This window comes from Struthio camelus, chromosome 4 (assembly GCF_040807025.1).
Source record: "Struthio camelus isolate bStrCam1 chromosome 4, bStrCam1.hap1, whole genome shotgun sequence".
NCBI classification, from domain to species: domain Eukaryota; kingdom Metazoa; phylum Chordata; class Aves; order Struthioniformes; family Struthionidae; genus Struthio; species Struthio camelus.
This window is the reverse complement of record NC_090945.1, coordinates 84,030,730-84,047,330: the sequence shown is the minus strand read 5'-3', so window position 1 is coordinate 84,047,330 and position 16,601 is coordinate 84,030,730. Positions and strand designations below refer to the sequence as shown.

Here is a 16,601-nt window from a genome sequence, read left to right as displayed (position 1 = left end):
AGAGATGTCAAGGAAGACTTTGATGCCCCTGTTCTGCTTTCTCGCTGCCAACAGACCTCTGCAAAAAAAGCATAAAGAGTCTGTCTGTGTATTTCGAGCTTTGTACAATTTTGGCTTACACCTAGTCAAGCCTGTAAGAGGCAATCATAGCAGAGAGAGGCTAAAGAAGGACAGTGTGAAAGCAGAGTACATTGTATGACGAGCAACATGCTGCAAGTCAACGCTGGAAGACATGTTCAAACTCATATTTGCGTCCTAGGTTCGGTTCCCTATTAATCACAGCAGGCTGATGGGATCCTGTTGTCAGGAAAAAACAAATTGCTCAGTAACTCCACCGCCTCCTAGCTGGCTGATACCAAGTGTGGGACGTCTATGAACATCCAATCCACCTTTTGCCCAGCTGAAGGCCACCATGAAAACAAGCTGTGACTTACTTGTGGAAAAATGAAGAAGTCTGCTGAAGGTAGCAGAGATGCTGCACCTGAAATTTGGATCAAAATGCAACACTGCAAGCTGTGACGCACTGCCAGTGGTATTAAAAGCTGGAGTAGATAGATCCTATCTGACCCTCAAAACAATTGCTTACACTTGCTTCAAAAATAACCCAGCTCAGGAAAATGCTGCCCATAGGAGTCCTACAGAGAAAAAAAAAAGCATTGTGCGATGACAAAGAGGATAAAAACTGATGCTCTTTCTTCTAAGACGCAAAAACCAGGGGCAACGCCACAAAGGCAAAAGCAGCTAGTTGAATTAACAGGTGATGACCAATCAACAAGGCTTTCATCGGTTACCCTCAACCAGTCTAATTAGCACTCATTAACTTCTGCGTCTAGTGGTGCAGAGGATGAACGCTGACAATTAAGCTGATTGCTGTGCGTGGGTAACAGCTCTTCACCCGGTGAGCTGACTTGCAGCCACGCACCCTGCTCAGAAATGGTGCTGTGCCCCTGGCGAGAAGCCTTTTTCCAGGAAGGGCGAAAGCAAAGCACTCTACTCGGAGAAAAATTGGGGAACTGCTGCTGCTGCTGCTGCTGCTGCTTTTTTTTTTTTTTGGAGGCAGGAGAAAATATGTGGGATTTGCCATTTTTTATTTAGCGTGCGCCGTCGCCTGAGGCGTTGTAGGCAGCGTTCGCCCCGTTCACGACAGCATGAACCAGTCTCTTCTCCATTCACAATATGTAACACGTGAACCAGTAAAATCGGGGCAGTTTTAGGTGTAGGCAAAGGGCCGACCTCGCATGCTAGGACAGTTCACTGCTGGCCACGTAAGAACAGCAAGCTGCGCGCGTAGGCTTTCCCCACCACCGACAGCAAAGAAAGAGTAAAGCTAACAAAATCTTCGGGATTCAGCTGCAAGCAACGACCTGGTTTAGTTGGAAGCAATATTTCTAACCTTTTAATAGGCTCATCTACAGGAATTAGCCTTTTAATGCTGCGTACTTGTGTATAAACTGTGCCCAGCTTCAGTGGGACCACGGACAGGACATGTGATTTGCCGAGCAATTAACAAAACTACAGACAATTAAGGAGACTGCAGATAAAAGCAACTCAAGCAACTGGGGAGAAAGGCTGCCTTAAGAGGAAAGATGCCCCCAAATCTTCCGGAACAGCTATTTGGAAAGAGTTACCGCGGACTCGTACTAACGGCAGATATACTTCTGGAATCCAAGTGTCTTTATCTCCTTTGGAAGTGAATGCTTTTCAAGATATCAGAGGAACATCCAGCACAAAGGAGGTTGCACTCAGACAAATGCCGACGCATCTTTAGCCATTCCTATATATACGCAGGTTACGAGGCGGACGGTTTTGCTGCAGTCCCCGTTACCGTTTACACCACCTGCATTTTGAGCCTTCCATCGGTTTGCTTTCAAGCGGCATGATTCATTTTTATAGCAACAGCAAGTGGGATCCGCCTCGGCCACAGATCAGGGACGGTCACTCTGTGACCAGGTCAGCTGGGATGAACTCCAGCTCCGGAGATCTCGCAAAAATACAGTCTGAAAATACTCAAAACAGGTCAGGAAAAATGATAGGGAAGCTAGGATTATAAAAACAGATCCTCTCTCCCAAATATCTCTTCCCGTCAGCCCACACTCCTGAAAAAGGACCGAGCAAACTGATCCTTTCAATTTGCCTCCTGTAGCTCTGCTTCCAGTTACATATTTTTCTGTGTTTCTTTCACTCACAGCACTGATGTCCTCCTCCAGGCTGAAGTGATGCTTCAGGCACGGGTTTTCGAGTCACACCAAGAAGCTGGGGATCGTCTACGATTACAGCATGGGTAAAAAAAAAAAAAAAAAAAAAAAAAGATATCGTTCATGCCAACCTGCTTCAAGCTAGCACAAGGTTACGCCCCTAAACGCAGACTAAAACTCTCTCTACCTTATCCTATTTAAGAATAGGAATCCTATTCTTATTTAAGAATAGGAATTCTTAAATAGCAGGGCAACCAGGAAAGGTTGTGAATCGTGAAGCAGGGAGATCAAACTGAAGAGGTACAATTAAAATTAAAATGAAAACCTCAGTGCATTGCCATGGTTACTGACACACAGTTCCTTGATCAGGGTATACGTAATTAGATTGCTTCTCAAACAGAAAATGTTTAGCAAAAATATCCACAGCTTACAGACACGAGTCAACAGCCTTCCATAGCTTATTGCACTGGCCAGCCTACGCAAAGTGCAAAAGAGCTAGGAGAGCAATAAATGAGAAGAAAATTCAATTTTTGTCTTTCAGTCATGCCCACTGCGTCAGCCGTTTTGGACCACCTCTACACCAAACCGCTCAATGCCTCAAGTTATTCACTCAGTAACCATCCGGTCCATGCTTGCTCTCCGGTGGGATGAGTATCTGCAGCCCCTACAGATACTACAGCAAAACCCAGTGCTGAGAAGTTCTGTGAAAAACGTGAAGCTCCTTAAAGTGAGTCAACACGATGATTAACTTTTCACCCTTTCAGGTTATTCACAAGCCATTCTCTATTTTAATCTCCCCAACAAAAGGCTGAACTTGAGTATTGCCAGCCAGGGCTTTTATAAGCAAGCCTCAAAACGTTCAAGGAATGGTAAAGAACAATGACTCCCATAACAGAATAAATACAATCTAAACAAAAAACACCCGTTGCTAAGGTTAACAAGCAGTGGGTTTTTGGCACAGCTCGGTACTGTGTATTCCAGTGCTATCATATATTCAAAGTGCGCTGGAAGCAGGCTTCACTTAGAGTAGAAGCCTACTTCTCTCAAGTCAGTCTGCTCATATTTCCCCCTCAAGGATGTTATTTAAAACATCGATATTGTGTAACAGACTTCAAACTGAAGCGAAGGTGCCGTTGTTTAGGAGCCACTTTATTTTAGCCTGTGCGTTGCTTCAACCTCGAATGTCGGCAAAGGCAGACTGGGGATCCACGTCATGCCCCAGCAAGGATGGAGGCGAGCCAAGGTCAAAGACGGCAGCGGTAAGAGTTTGGGAAACTAAAGACAGCACGCAGAGGAGATTTTAGGAGCCAGTTCGGAGGTTGTTTATTCTGAATGAAAACAGAAGAAGAGAAGCAGAGCAGCTCGAGTGAGCTCAAGGACAATGCTTGGGGAGTTATTTCCACCTTCAAGAGAGGAGATGCACTATTTGCCTGATCCTGCGTAATTCCTCAAGTCATTGGCAAAGTTTTCACTCTACTGCCCAGGCAGCGGCATGAGTCTCCTAATCTGACCTGAGATGGGTAGACCACTGCTTTATCAAGGCACGCAGCAAACTGTCTGCTGGAAGCAGTCAGTCCCGCAGGAGACGGCTATGTCCTATGACAAAAGGAAAGCTGGAAAAACAAAGGATCAAAATCTATGGTAGGCTCACACCGAGAAACCGGCCATTTACCACCAACAGCCACTGGGCAGGAGACACCAGGAACTCGCAGTTCAGACCCGTGGTCTCAAGGAAATCCCCAGCCCAAACCGCAACACTTTGTCTTTTGAACCAAAACCAAAAGAAACCACAGAGCACCATGTGGTTTCAACATCCTTAGCTAAGGAAACTGCACCTGCTTGTTTGGTTTTGGTAGAGAAACGCCCTTCCTCAACTTTTGTACAAAACAGGGCTGGATTCAGCGATGGTTTTCTCCCCATTAAACAGAGCTGCACCCTTCGCACCGAGAGAATCCGGCAATGAGGGGACACGGAGGGCAGCAGTGACCACAAGCCACACGTAACTGCTCACAGCCATCGCAAGGTGCTAGATGGCCAGTAGGTTGGGTGAGGAAACGCAGAGTGGTGGGAAGTATTTTCTTCTTAGTGAAAGGTGCCAAGGGGCCTATTTTCCTCCTAGACAATCGCAGCGAGTGATAACGGCACTGGAGTCCCACCTGAAAACATCAGTGAGCAGAGCTGGTGGAAAACCTCACATCCCACTTGTAAGCAGTGGAGGACTTACAGCAAAATCTCAGATAACTCTAATGCAAACAGGCTGCTCCTGTGTTCACACCACTCCCACATCTCTTGGGGCACAAAGCAAACACACATACGAAACAGAAGCTGCTCCAACCGTGCCGTCTTTGGCAAGTTCACAAGAGCTTCCCTGCCCACAGAGGACACCCAAGAGAGGCCACCAGCTCCCGCTAGCTCCCGTCTCCAGAGCTTCCCAATGAGCCCATCTTCCTCCCCTCTAGATGGAGCTCCAGGAGAAGTATGACGTCCCGTCCTAAAGTGAAGGCAGATGTGTCCTGTAATCACCGAAGACCTCGTGACCTCTGGTCTGACACCTGCAGGTTGCACTCGAAAAAGTGACAGGAGTCTTTAACTCAGTCAGTATTTTAGTAAAAGCCCAGAAAACGTCCGGTTGCAGTTCCCAAAAGTCAACGAGTCAAAGCTAGCTAGCGCTTGATTTCAAATTAATCTCTCTCTGACACGGTGAAGATAAGAACCGGGAAGAGCGCTGAAGGCTTGACAGACAGAGACTGGGCTCTTGGCCACCCTGAGCTCTCTTAACACGTCTATAATATGCTGCCAGCTCGCAGAAAAAGAGAGTGATTACTGTGACACAGGATACTTTTCTGATCCTCAGCTCCTTCCTAGACTCCCACTACCATTACAGACAACTCAGTTTCTTAGATACCAATTAAAAGAAAAATATAGGTGGCCGTGACAATGGAAACAGCTCTTTAGAGGAAGGCCAGCCTGTGTCTTGTACTATCTGAACAATTAAGTGCAAACGGCTCCGTTATTATTTTTTGAACGCTAGGGAGCTGAACTGGAGACACTTGACAAACCTACTCAAAAAAGATGTTCTGCGAGGATACGTAAGGACTACTGTTTCCTCGGTTGCTCTAGGTTCAGGTTCTTGTTTTGCGTCCCTCAGGACGATAGCTGAGGAACCATCAGATTAACTGCTCCTTTCTGCAATATTCCTTCGGCAAAAAGGCCTGAATGCAGGTCACGTCAAAACACACTCGAGGTACATTTTTCCCTCCTTCTATGGGGAACTTTTCAGTCAAAAAGGACACTCAGATGCCAGGAATAGTAGCTGTGACTTGAAGTGACAGAGCACAATAACAACTGCAGTGCAAGAAGGAGTGACTTCTCTGAAATTTTCAGAGATTTAATTCGCACTAGGATCGTAATTTTTTTTTTTTGTATGCATGTAAGCAGCAGTTAAACAGCACACCTCAGCCTTCTTGTATGCAAAAAAACACAAAGGGGATTTCAGGTTTCCTTGATGACAGCAGCCAGGACACAGATGTAAGAGATAACAGAAACAAGGAATCACTGTAATTCGGTTTTTACGGTCCATGCCATTTCTACCAATAAACAAGACCTCCCTAACCCGGCACCAAATATCACCTTGTGTCAGTTATACTTTAGTCATATTAAAGTAAACATTAAGAGGTCAAATGCCCTGTGTTAGGCACTGACGATAGGAGGCAATTCTTGTGTAAATGCCTAAAAATGTTTCAGTTGTGAAGCAGAGGTGACGTAGCAAACCAGATCCCCAACTCGTGCTAGGGCCAATCTCCTAAACATCCACAGGACCCTGGGCCTGACTGATAACGTGTTGTGGTCCTTCATCCTTTTGAGTGTATCACTGAGTGTATCTTTCAACCAAGAACGACCGACAAATCCAACTTGACTTAAGTAGACACGTGTCCTGTGAGAGCTACCTCTTAAACGATTGACCTGAGCTCGTGAGCAAGCAAAGCTCTTACCAATAGCACAGATTTTCTCTGAGCTGTGCAGATTTCCATGTTTTGGCCCAAGATATGGGAACAGGTCACTCTGGATAGGAGATAAAGGTAGGGAGCGTAGCTTTGCCACCACAGCTGTCACGGAGGAAGTGATGCAGCAGCAACGTGGAAATCCGAGATGCAAGCCACCACTTCATGAAGTTCAGCCACCCCCAGCTAGGCCAAATGGCCACCAAAACTATGCTAAATTTAATTCATTTCAAACCCATCGGGGTTGACTGAGAACTCCACCCAGGTTAAATATTTTAATTTCAACATAATAGCAATGCACTGGCTAGTGACACAGATATCCCCATCTCGTTCTATTTGAAGCCTTTGCTGTCTCACACTTTTTAAAAGATGGATGCTTTAAAAGAAGCTTTCCAACAAAAACATCCATTTCTATCACGCCCTTGCTGGGAGTATAATACACAGAAGGCTCTTCAGTATTGCCATTAAATAAGATACTCCCCTAACCAGGCATTAAATGGTACAGGAGCTCGTACACAGAACAACAGAGAGAGCTTTCTGTAGTTGCTTGCTGCTGCAAAAACACAAGACAAACTTTGTTGCTAAAGCCCAATATTGTGTTTGTCTGCGTGGCGGCCAAGCCTAACAAACTAATCACATTTTAACTGCGTGAAACCCAGCCTGCTGAAGACCAAGGGCAAACTTGGCTCAAATTCATCCCACTCTTTCTTAGTCCAAATCCAATCCAGTCAAATCAAGAATATTGAATGCATTGCTCTGGTTTTCTCGCTCCGGAGAATGAGCCCAGCATGAGGTGCTCTATATCAAACGCAGGGATGCACCAAAGCAGGAGGGAGCAAAGTAAAGAGATTTCATTTTTGTAAGTGCAGTAAGGGTTGAAAACAGAGTGCTACACGTGGAAAAGGGCGACATCCGACACAAAGTGAGAAGGACGCTATCAGAAATCAGTGGATTTCAGGTCACTTTTACCTTAATATCTTCATGTTAGGTTTTTGAGTGACAGACGGTTTAAAAGCTTAGGGCACCATCCTCAAAAGCCCCGATCTCCAAAAAATTTCGGAAATCTAGGTGTCATTTTCAGAAATAAGTTAATGTAAGTGTAAACCCCACAACGGTGTTTTTGCCCAGGGTCTCCAAAGAACCTCCACTCCTTTCCCCCCAACCTCTCCATTTATTTCTTCTGCTAGGATCAAGCTCTAAAGTGCCCGCTAGTTGCTTCATTGAAGGAACATCTCAGTATCACAGAGACCACTTTGCAGAAACTACCTGCACGCTCTTAAGCGTTTCTTAAGACTATCCTGTTATTTCACTGACAACAAATATGAATAAGCAGGAACTGGAAACCATCACCACTTCTTTAGCACGTTCCACAGCTTGAGAGCCCGATTCTCCCACTGAACTTCTATTCGAAAGCACCTGGAGGCTGTTAACTCTGGGTCCCACTCTCCATCATAACCCATATGACAGCCTGGGAAAGGGAACAGTAAGCCAGAACTGCAGGCGGGCTGAAGGAGATGTTCAGCACATCCATCAGAAAGAAGAGCTGTCTTTGGTCCTCGCTCCAAAATTACCCTACGTTATCTACCCACGAGTCAGACTGAGCGAGAGCAGTTTCACTGCCAACCGCAGTAACCATGCACAACTCAATTAACAGCTCGTGTTAACGCCATCCTCCATGCGTTACTAGCTAGGACCCGGTTGAGAGCACCATTCCTGCTTCACCCCCCCCACAAAGCACCTCCCACCTCAAACTCTGACAGCGAAGGCAATGGGCACAGCTCAGTCCCTGAAGCAGGTTTTGCACCATCTGAAAAGCCATGAGTACTGACAGCCGGCAGTCTGGCGTGCTCTGAACAGGGAGAGCGTGTGCAAAAGCAGTGCAGCCTTTGCAGTTTTCAAATGACCTTTCTGAGAAACGGCAGGACATTTCAGGTGCTGGGTTCCCTTAGGGCAGCTGGAAGAACCAGCTATAAAAGAACGGATGCTGAGATCAGCAATTCTGTGATTCAGAACTACAGGATGGTTGAGGTCGGAAGGGACTTCTGGAGCCCATCTAGTCCAAACCCCCTGCTCAAGCAGGGTCACCTAGAGCATGTTGCCCCCGTTGAGATATTTATGAAGAGTCGAACAAGGAGCATCATCAGCAGGGGTGACTGGTAATGCTTGCTAGCATGGACTGGAATCAAAACAAATGAGTTAAAAAAAAAAAAAAGAGAGAGAGAAAAAAGGCTAGTCACCCATGCTCCGAGCCATGCTGGCTCACATCCTCACACTCCTCTAATTCCAACTATGAGATTTAGATACAGATGGACTTAATCCAATACCGTTTTTCCTTGACCTACTCAGGCATGGAGATAAGACCCATAAAAGCCAGCTCTAATGATCTAACACCACGCTACTGCCAACTAGCCACTTTCCTGTTTCTCACTCTACCCCAGAAGAAACTTTGAGGGACAGTTAAACACACAGGCAGGGACAGGAGGGGATTATTACTGACTTGAGAGCCTACAGGTTCATGAGAACACGCCAGCGACGGGGATAGATGGGAGAAATTGTTTATTCTTCGCGATGGTCTCAGCCAGCCTGCTAGTCGCGGGAATCAATGATGCCTGTGAAAGGTCTTTAATACAAAGGGAAAGACCCTTCACGCAGAGGGAGGGGAAGGTTTCAGATGACCCAGTTTAGGGATGCAGCTATTGCCGACTGGCTTTAACTCCTCTTATCCCAGATTAGCCTTTTTGAGGTCACCGCAGTGAAGCCGTTTCGCTTGCTAGAAAGTTGCCACGTTTCTGTGTCAGACTAAACATCTGTGCTTTTAAACACCCAGGAGGTTTAGCCCTGGATTTCCAGATCGGATTCTACATGTTGGGGTGGGGGGGGGGGGGGGAAGGCACAAATTGCTTGTTGCAAGGAGCTTCACTGAACAGAAACACCATTATTTAGCCTTCCCCATCCCCCACATCACCTCTCCTCTTCACCCTCTTCAGGCGAATTCAACAGATTTCAGGAAAATAGGAAAATAATACAGAGCTCAGGATCTGTGTGGCTTCTGTGACCAGCGCTTTCCTGCTGAGTCAGAGAGGAACTAAGCAGAAACACAACACTCAATTCATCTCTCCCTCTCTTACTTCCCTTTTGCAGGAGAGTGTCCCAACTTGGGAAGTCGTCTTGGAAGCCCAGACTGACTTTAATTAAGCATGGAAACAGCCCAGTTGTTGCCTGGTGCAATCCTGCTTAAGGCCAGCCAGCCGCAGCAGAGTGATAACGGGCCGCTGAGATCTCTGGATGCCGGTCAAAACAGAACTCACCCAGCAGCAGCGACAACATACGGTCACCTACAGGTTTCTTGGTAGACCAGGTGGACAGTCTTACCGCTGTTCAGCCTCCTGCGATGGGTACCCATGCCCAGCCCTTAAATTGAATTGGGTACAGCGCCAAAAGCACTCAAATTCAGTAGGTGAATGGGACCTTTTACTGCCAACCAAGGACACGCTCGATCCTGGAAAGCTGGATGCCTCGTGGGGAACATAACTAGAAAGGCTGAGGACAGAAAGGTCATTTATAGCAGAGAGGAAAGATCCCAAATGCTCTAGCTGTGGCATTAAGGTGCCATGTAGAGACAGCCATTCAACATGCACTGCTCTGCGGTCCAAGACAATTTCATTTTCCAAGCTATGGCTCTCTTGTTTATCAGCACAAAACTCAAAGTAGCAAAACAATCCTCAAAATCCACAAGCATCCTTGCATGATTACTACTCTGGTGGAACGGTACGAAAACAAGGCAAATGCTACTGCAGAAATACAAGCGTGCAACTAATTGGTAGGGTGGGAAGGTGTCCACTGCTCTCCTGAAAGGCTGGGACAGAAGCCCAGAGGAGCACTGGGAACCCAGGTGGGGAAGAAGGTAAAGATCACGTGAGTGCAAGCACACATGTGTATTTGGGAAAAGGAAAGCAGACAGACCCAAACTAGGATCAGAAACAAAACCCACACGCTGGTTCTGCAGACACTGCTTTCGTAATTCGAGATGTTGCACTCCTGTGACTGTAAGTAGAAGCTTAAAACCTATAATAGCAGCGGAATAATTTTACATAAGCTATCCAAGGTGGATTCAGTTCGACCAGGGCAACATTTCTGCATTTCATTTACTCCACCAGATTAGAGGGCTGCACACTTTGTTCCTTCTGCCGGTCCAGCTCGTTACAGATAGAAGGGTGGAACCAGCTGGGCTGTGAATGAAGAGTGAATTATGGGGAACTCCCACAGCAGGTCAAGGGAAAAGTAGGGTGTGCCCAACTGTCACGCCACCATCAAGACACCCCTGCCAGGATCCCTCTGGCCCGTGTCAAGTAAACGCAACCGTGGCCCTCCTTCTGCATTAGCCCACTAGCTCTTGACCTCCCTCTTGTTCCCGCTCTTGCACCGAAGATGCGACAGTGAAGTAGAGAAATGGGTACAAGAGTAACATCTCCCCAGTAAAGCTCTGCATGCACCGAGGTCTTCCAGATTCCTTCTGTTGTCCTACACAGGTCCCCTCACCACCACTCTCCTTCATCTGCAGTTCTCCCCACGAGAGAAGTATCAGCTGTAACGTAAAAAGAAGTGACAGAGAGCTCACCAATGAATTAACACACTGGTCCTCTTCTCTCCCACGTTCCCTGCGTAGCAGGGTTGTTTTGAACATATCAGCTCCTTGGGGCAGGGACTGTCTTTCTAGTAAGCACGTACGTAGGTAGCTCTTCATGCAGAGCCTGGCTCCACGGCTGGGACCTCCATGTGGTATCAGAAATAACAGATGAATCACGTTTACTGAAGCTGAGGGACACAGCATTACCCACCTCTCTCAAAATGGTAATGCAATATGTACGAAAATGAGTGCCGGCCTAACTGGAAAAAGGTGTTCGTTTATCTCGTGAAGATCACACAGCTATGCACTCCTGCATTTCCATTTGTGTGTTTTTATACGGTGCTTCTAAGGTGCCAGAAGGAGAACGCACTGCGAGAGACGATGGCTGGATCCCTCCCATTTTGCTTCTGGATACCCGTCAGTCTACAGGTGCTCCACCTCACTTCCGACATCCTCCCAACTCTCCATTAGCTGGAGCAGACCTTTGCCCATTGCTGACATTTGGCCCCACCCTCGCTGCAAAGATAAAAGTTAAATATGTCTTTTTTAGATAGCCAGGTCTAACACTTGTCTCAGACTGTCAGTATAACCATAGAGATCTCAGCGTTGACGTCTACTCTGATCCCCCATCAAGGAGGCATCTAACATCTCACTGTTCGGTGCAATCTTACACTGTTCGGTGCTTCAACATCTTTGTTCTCTCTCTTCTCATTTAGTTTTTCCAGCCCGGATTCTCAGGGTGGTTCCTGTGATACCGTAACATGAAGAGAAGCCATGGAATTTGTGGAGCAAAACCCTCATTGTGCTTTCCTGGTGTACAGCTGCTCTAACAAGGCTCTCGTGGGCTCCAGCTCCAAGCAGTAGGAGCTAGCTCTCAGGCTAGGTCAGCATTACCAGCCACTGCTTATCATCCAAGTAAAGAAAATAAATGAAATTTACGGTACAAAAATATTAGCCGCCTTGTCTAGAGGTCACATTGGCTATATCTACCGGATAAAGACATCCACCCCAGGGAGTGATCACAGACCCTGCGGTGCTCAGGATTAGCCCTGCTTGGAGCTTGCAAGGAGCAGGTCCCTAGAGCAAAGTATTCCCCGAACCACACCTCGGGTCCAAGGATCGAGCCGGCCAGCTCGGGAGGCCATCGAGGCTTCCTGACTCCCAGCCTTCACCATAACATACATCCTTCCTCACACAGAGGAGAAGCTTTGGCTTCTGAGGACCAGCTATCGCTTCAAGCGTGCAAGAATAACGGCACCACAATTTTCCTTTGAGTTTTTTTTTTTTTGGATAAGTACCCACCTTCCCTCTCCCATGCCAAGGGAGTTGGCCATTCAGCCACTTTCCACAGTTTTCATAGAGGAAACCAGCGCAAGGATCAAAGGAGGCTCTTGGGTGGGAGCGAGAGCAGCGAGCGTCTGGCGTGAAAGGGCAGTAACACAAGAAGCAGCAGCAGAGAGATGCAGTTAAAGTAACAGGTCAACAGGTCAGCCGCAAACTGTGCTCTGACAGTCCAACTCAGCAGGAAACACCCTTCTGGTCCAAGCCAGGTGTTTCCAAACACCTTGTACCAGGGCCTCTGGCCATGCAACCTCATGTCAGCGCAGCGCGAGGAGCCTGAGAACAGACTGTCGAGAACCAAGCTCCAGCCTCCTCACTCCTCTTTTTAGAAAAAGGAGGGAAAAAGACCTAAGTTTGGATTAATTAAAGGGCAGAGTGACAAAATAAAAAGATGCTATTCTCTCCTTCTGCTTCTACTTAGTACCATGGCACTGGGTCATCCCAAAGCAACCTTTCATGTTTTACTGGAAAAGCAAAAGTTGATTTAAATTCTTACAGTGGTTGCACTAGAGGAAAGGAGTTATACTCAGGAAGTTAAGCAACTCTAACGAGGAGCTAAATCCCGGCTGACCCAAGCCAGCGTATTCCTACAAAACCGACTAAGAGAAGTGGCCATTTTTCCCTCCAAGACTGCAAAATGAGAAGCATCTCTGGCATTTGGCTGTCCCATGCCCACTAGCGATGTCTGTGGTTTGGGTGGAAGAAGAATTGAAGGTTTCCAGTGCAGCTTCTGACCCTCCCCACACATCTACCTCCCATGTGGTTTTTGGAACAAAACCCATGTTAAGACAGACAGAGGTGGATTTTCCTTTTAATTTTATTGATTTTTTGTTACATCCTGAGCCTAAATGGTCTTTAGCAGCCACGGGAGGACAGGCCCGAGCCTGCTGCTGGCTTATATAGGGAGGGAGACAAGAATGCTTTCAGGGTTTTACAGCACTAATTCATGGGTGTTCAAAGACTTCTGCTAACCTCAGGCCATATCGTTCCGGCTGTTTGTAAGCAGGACTCCCCATGGAATCATGATGGCCTTGAGTCTGTTAAAGGTGCAGCCTAAGCTATATTTAACTTGGCATCTGATTGCCCATGCTCTGCCTTCCAGTGTCCTCATATTTCCTCCCCAACAGAAGTAATTAGGAACCTGCGGAGAGAGAAGGAATGAGGAACTTTTTGCCTTTTTTCACAGGACCCAAACCCTTGACCATATCCAACAGCTGTAGTTTGCTGCAGCATCTGAAAATACAGTAACTGTCAATGAAAATTTACATCCTTTGAAAGGGATAAAAAGGACAGGAGGAACAGGAAGCTCTTGAAGGCAGCTCTGAGGATACAGAAATCAATTTTCATATTTTTATCCTGGTTTTCTCTGCTCCATTGTAACCCTTTGCATGTGTGGCCACTCTAAACATCTTCATACCCTTACATGCCCTCTGAGGACCCAAACATAGGACCTTAGCCTTATTGAGGAGATCTATAATAGGAAAACTGGAGTTGAAGACACAGAGGAATAACTTCTTAAAAAAAGGTCCCCTCCCTCTGCTAGAAGCAGGGCACTCCTACGTGGATGCAGTTCAAGGAAGGACTGCAGACCCAAGCAAGCAACCTTACAGAGTTTCTAAGACTGTCCGGTGGTAGATCGGGGAACGCAGGATGGCACCGGTATGAAACACTTTGGTGATCCTTCCCTAATTGAATATGTTTAAAAATATTGTTAGACCCTTTCTCTGTGTGGTCATCTTTCAAGGCTGCATTATAACATATATTTTTATGACAGCAACATCACAGAAATTAAGCAAATTCAAAAGACCAGATCCAAGGTCACCCAGAAGTACTGGAACCCATGGACAGCCCTGCAAGTATTTTAAAATCCAAGCCAAATGAACCAAGTATATCGAACTAACACGCAGAAATCTGAGCACTTGCTATTGCTATTATTCCACAAGAAGTGCCTGTTGGCGGAAAAGAATCACTTACTTCTACTGACAAGGAAAGCGTTAACCCGAGGGGCCCCGAACCCTCCCCTCCCTCTCCCAAACGGGGCATGCAAGCACACCGAAACATGCCGCCGGCATGAGCAGAGCACAAAAGTTGTTCAACTGACCTAGTTTTCACAAACTGGGTGAATAAGGACAAAACCTTCTTACTGTTTGCTCTGGAAAAAAAAAAAAAATCATATTAACCTAGGTAGGTACCTTTTCGGCACAGCTCTCCACGCTGTACAACCCAGCATCCTTTCCCGGCCCTTTTACAGAAGTGTTGTGGCATGTGTTCCTACAGGGGCAATGGCATTATCTGCCATGTAAAAACCTAAAATTACACTGCCCTACAAAGAGCCAGAATAAATTGACCCCTCTAAGCAAACCGGTTGCCAAGCTTTTATCTTCTCGGCATTGTTAACTTACACCGAAGCGGAATAATTCGACCATACAGGGCTATACAAGGCACTATTGGAAAAAAGCCCTGCCTTAGCAACTCAATTGTATCTATAATGTCCACATTGACTATTATCTACAACTACTGATTTGGAATGGTTTTTGGGGGCCTGCTTCTGATTTCATACTCCTATATACCTATATTTCTATGATTTTCATCCATTTATTGCTAATTTATATTATGACAAAAGGAACTAGCAGTGAACTTTGGTGAAAGGCTGGAAAAGCAAACGACTTAAAAGGCTGGCGGATGATCGTTCCAGCCGTAATTTCTAGTCCTTTATCCAGTCTAGACTTAAATGTCTCTGAACACAGATGACTTCCGTTTCTCTGTGGAGGTTCTGCCATGGAAAAAAAAGGACACTAAAGGGAACAATAAACATCAAGATGTATCTAAAATTAGCAGTCTACAAAATAATCTGCGTTTATGGCATCCTGAATACAATGAAAACAAAGAGCAAGCGGGCCAGTTATTTAAAAGCAGCAGGATAAAAGGAAATCTTTTGCAAAACTGTAATCGGGAAATCAATCTGCCTTTAATGCATTTGAGTTTTGATACTTACTGAAATAACTTCCATGGAATTACTATCGTGCTGTTAAGAATTAGCTAAACTGAGGCGACAGTATGTGAACATACCAAGATGACACGAACTTGTGCAAGCCATCCAAGGGAGAACAATCCACAACTGCGTCGTTATTCTGGGTCAAGTTTAAAATTCCAACATATTTGCGAAGGGTTTCCATTTGTGCACCTTACACTTCTCATATAGGAGAGAAGAAATCAGATGGGTCAATTTACATGAGATCTTCAGCTATTTTCACTTTTTGGATCTTAAGTAGAAACACAATGCAATAATGGGGGCACTATAAGTCAATGCATAATTTGTTTAAGAGGAAAATCCGCATTCCTATTGGTCCTAGACTTTTAAAAAAAATAAGTCTTAAACATGCAGCAAATATATAGCAGCAGCTCCAGAAAAATATTCTTCCTTCTGCCACCAAAGACCAGTCTCCCTTAAAACCCTGGTAGGGGGAAGCAATGTTTAGAAATCACTACTGAGTGAGAAGGGGAATGAATAAATTGGCAGAGAGTTAGAAATTAAGCAGCATCCAAATTCATCTGTCCCCTACAGAGGGAGAAAATTGCTGTAAAGGACAGCAGACCTTTTTTCCCCCCTGAAAAGCACTCTCTTTTTTCCAAGAACAACCAGATCTGTCAGAAGGTTGACCCAGCACTCGTGCCTGCAAAAGGGAGACGGACCGCCTCCGAACACGTCCTGTAACGTACACGGATCTCAAGGATCCTCCGGGGACTTGGGTTCAGGACAGGACACCAGAGCTGGAAGCACCTACTAACTGGGTTTCAACTTCTTGAAATATGAACCCTATAGTATACGATCAAAGATGGATTTTTTAAGTCCTATGACCTCAAAAATAGACATATGCAGGTAATAAACTGCATATATATGCACTAATGTTCTGAGGACGCAGACAAGCATGAGCCCCTGAAGTCCGTGACCAGACAGAGTTGCTGATACTCTTCAGAAAAGTAATGAACAACCTTTCTGCCTCTGCGCTGAAGACACAAGGTTTCCTTGTACAGTTTTTCCACATGAGACCTACGGGGTCTAGGTTGAGCGTCCAAACCAAGCATCCTCTTGCTCAACTGCACTGCAGAACCAAACTTCACAGGTTACCCCTTGGTCTGACGCTACAGTCATCATACAACCACCAGTGACACACATTGCTCCACGTTAGCTCCATCGTGAAATTACTGGCTTGGCTACAAAGCTGCTCACTTTTGCACACCTTCCTATGTAAAAAGTTCCCCTCGCCTCTCTCCCTGCTTCTCTGTAAATTCATACACGGTCATATATACTTGCTTTCCTTCCCACCAACAGAAACAGCAACCACTTGGGTAGATAAGTAGGTTTAGTGTTAGACCACTTGTGACCTTCAAGCCACGATTCAGCCCCACTCGTCAAGAGCTACTAACCACGTAATT

The 16,601-nt window shown here is 46.0% G+C and overlaps 1 protein-coding gene across 16 annotated transcripts in view; it reads right to left on the bottom strand.

Annotated features, from left to right (window-relative positions):
- Positions 1-16,601, bottom strand: part of PTPRA (protein tyrosine phosphatase receptor type A) — a 130,054-nt gene that overhangs the window by 36,047 nt on the left and 77,406 nt on the right. For 2 of the 16 annotated variants that reach the window (XM_068943783.1, XM_068943778.1), the window contains one exon: positions 2,187-2,264. The exons of 13 other annotated variants lie outside the window; for them this stretch is intronic. The gene's annotated coding sequence lies outside the window, so the exon portion shown is untranslated. Of the gene's footprint in view, positions 1-2,186; positions 2,265-14,265; positions 14,312-16,601 lie in introns of those variants that run through there. One more of the 16 variants, XM_068943782.1, reaches the window with a different exon arrangement.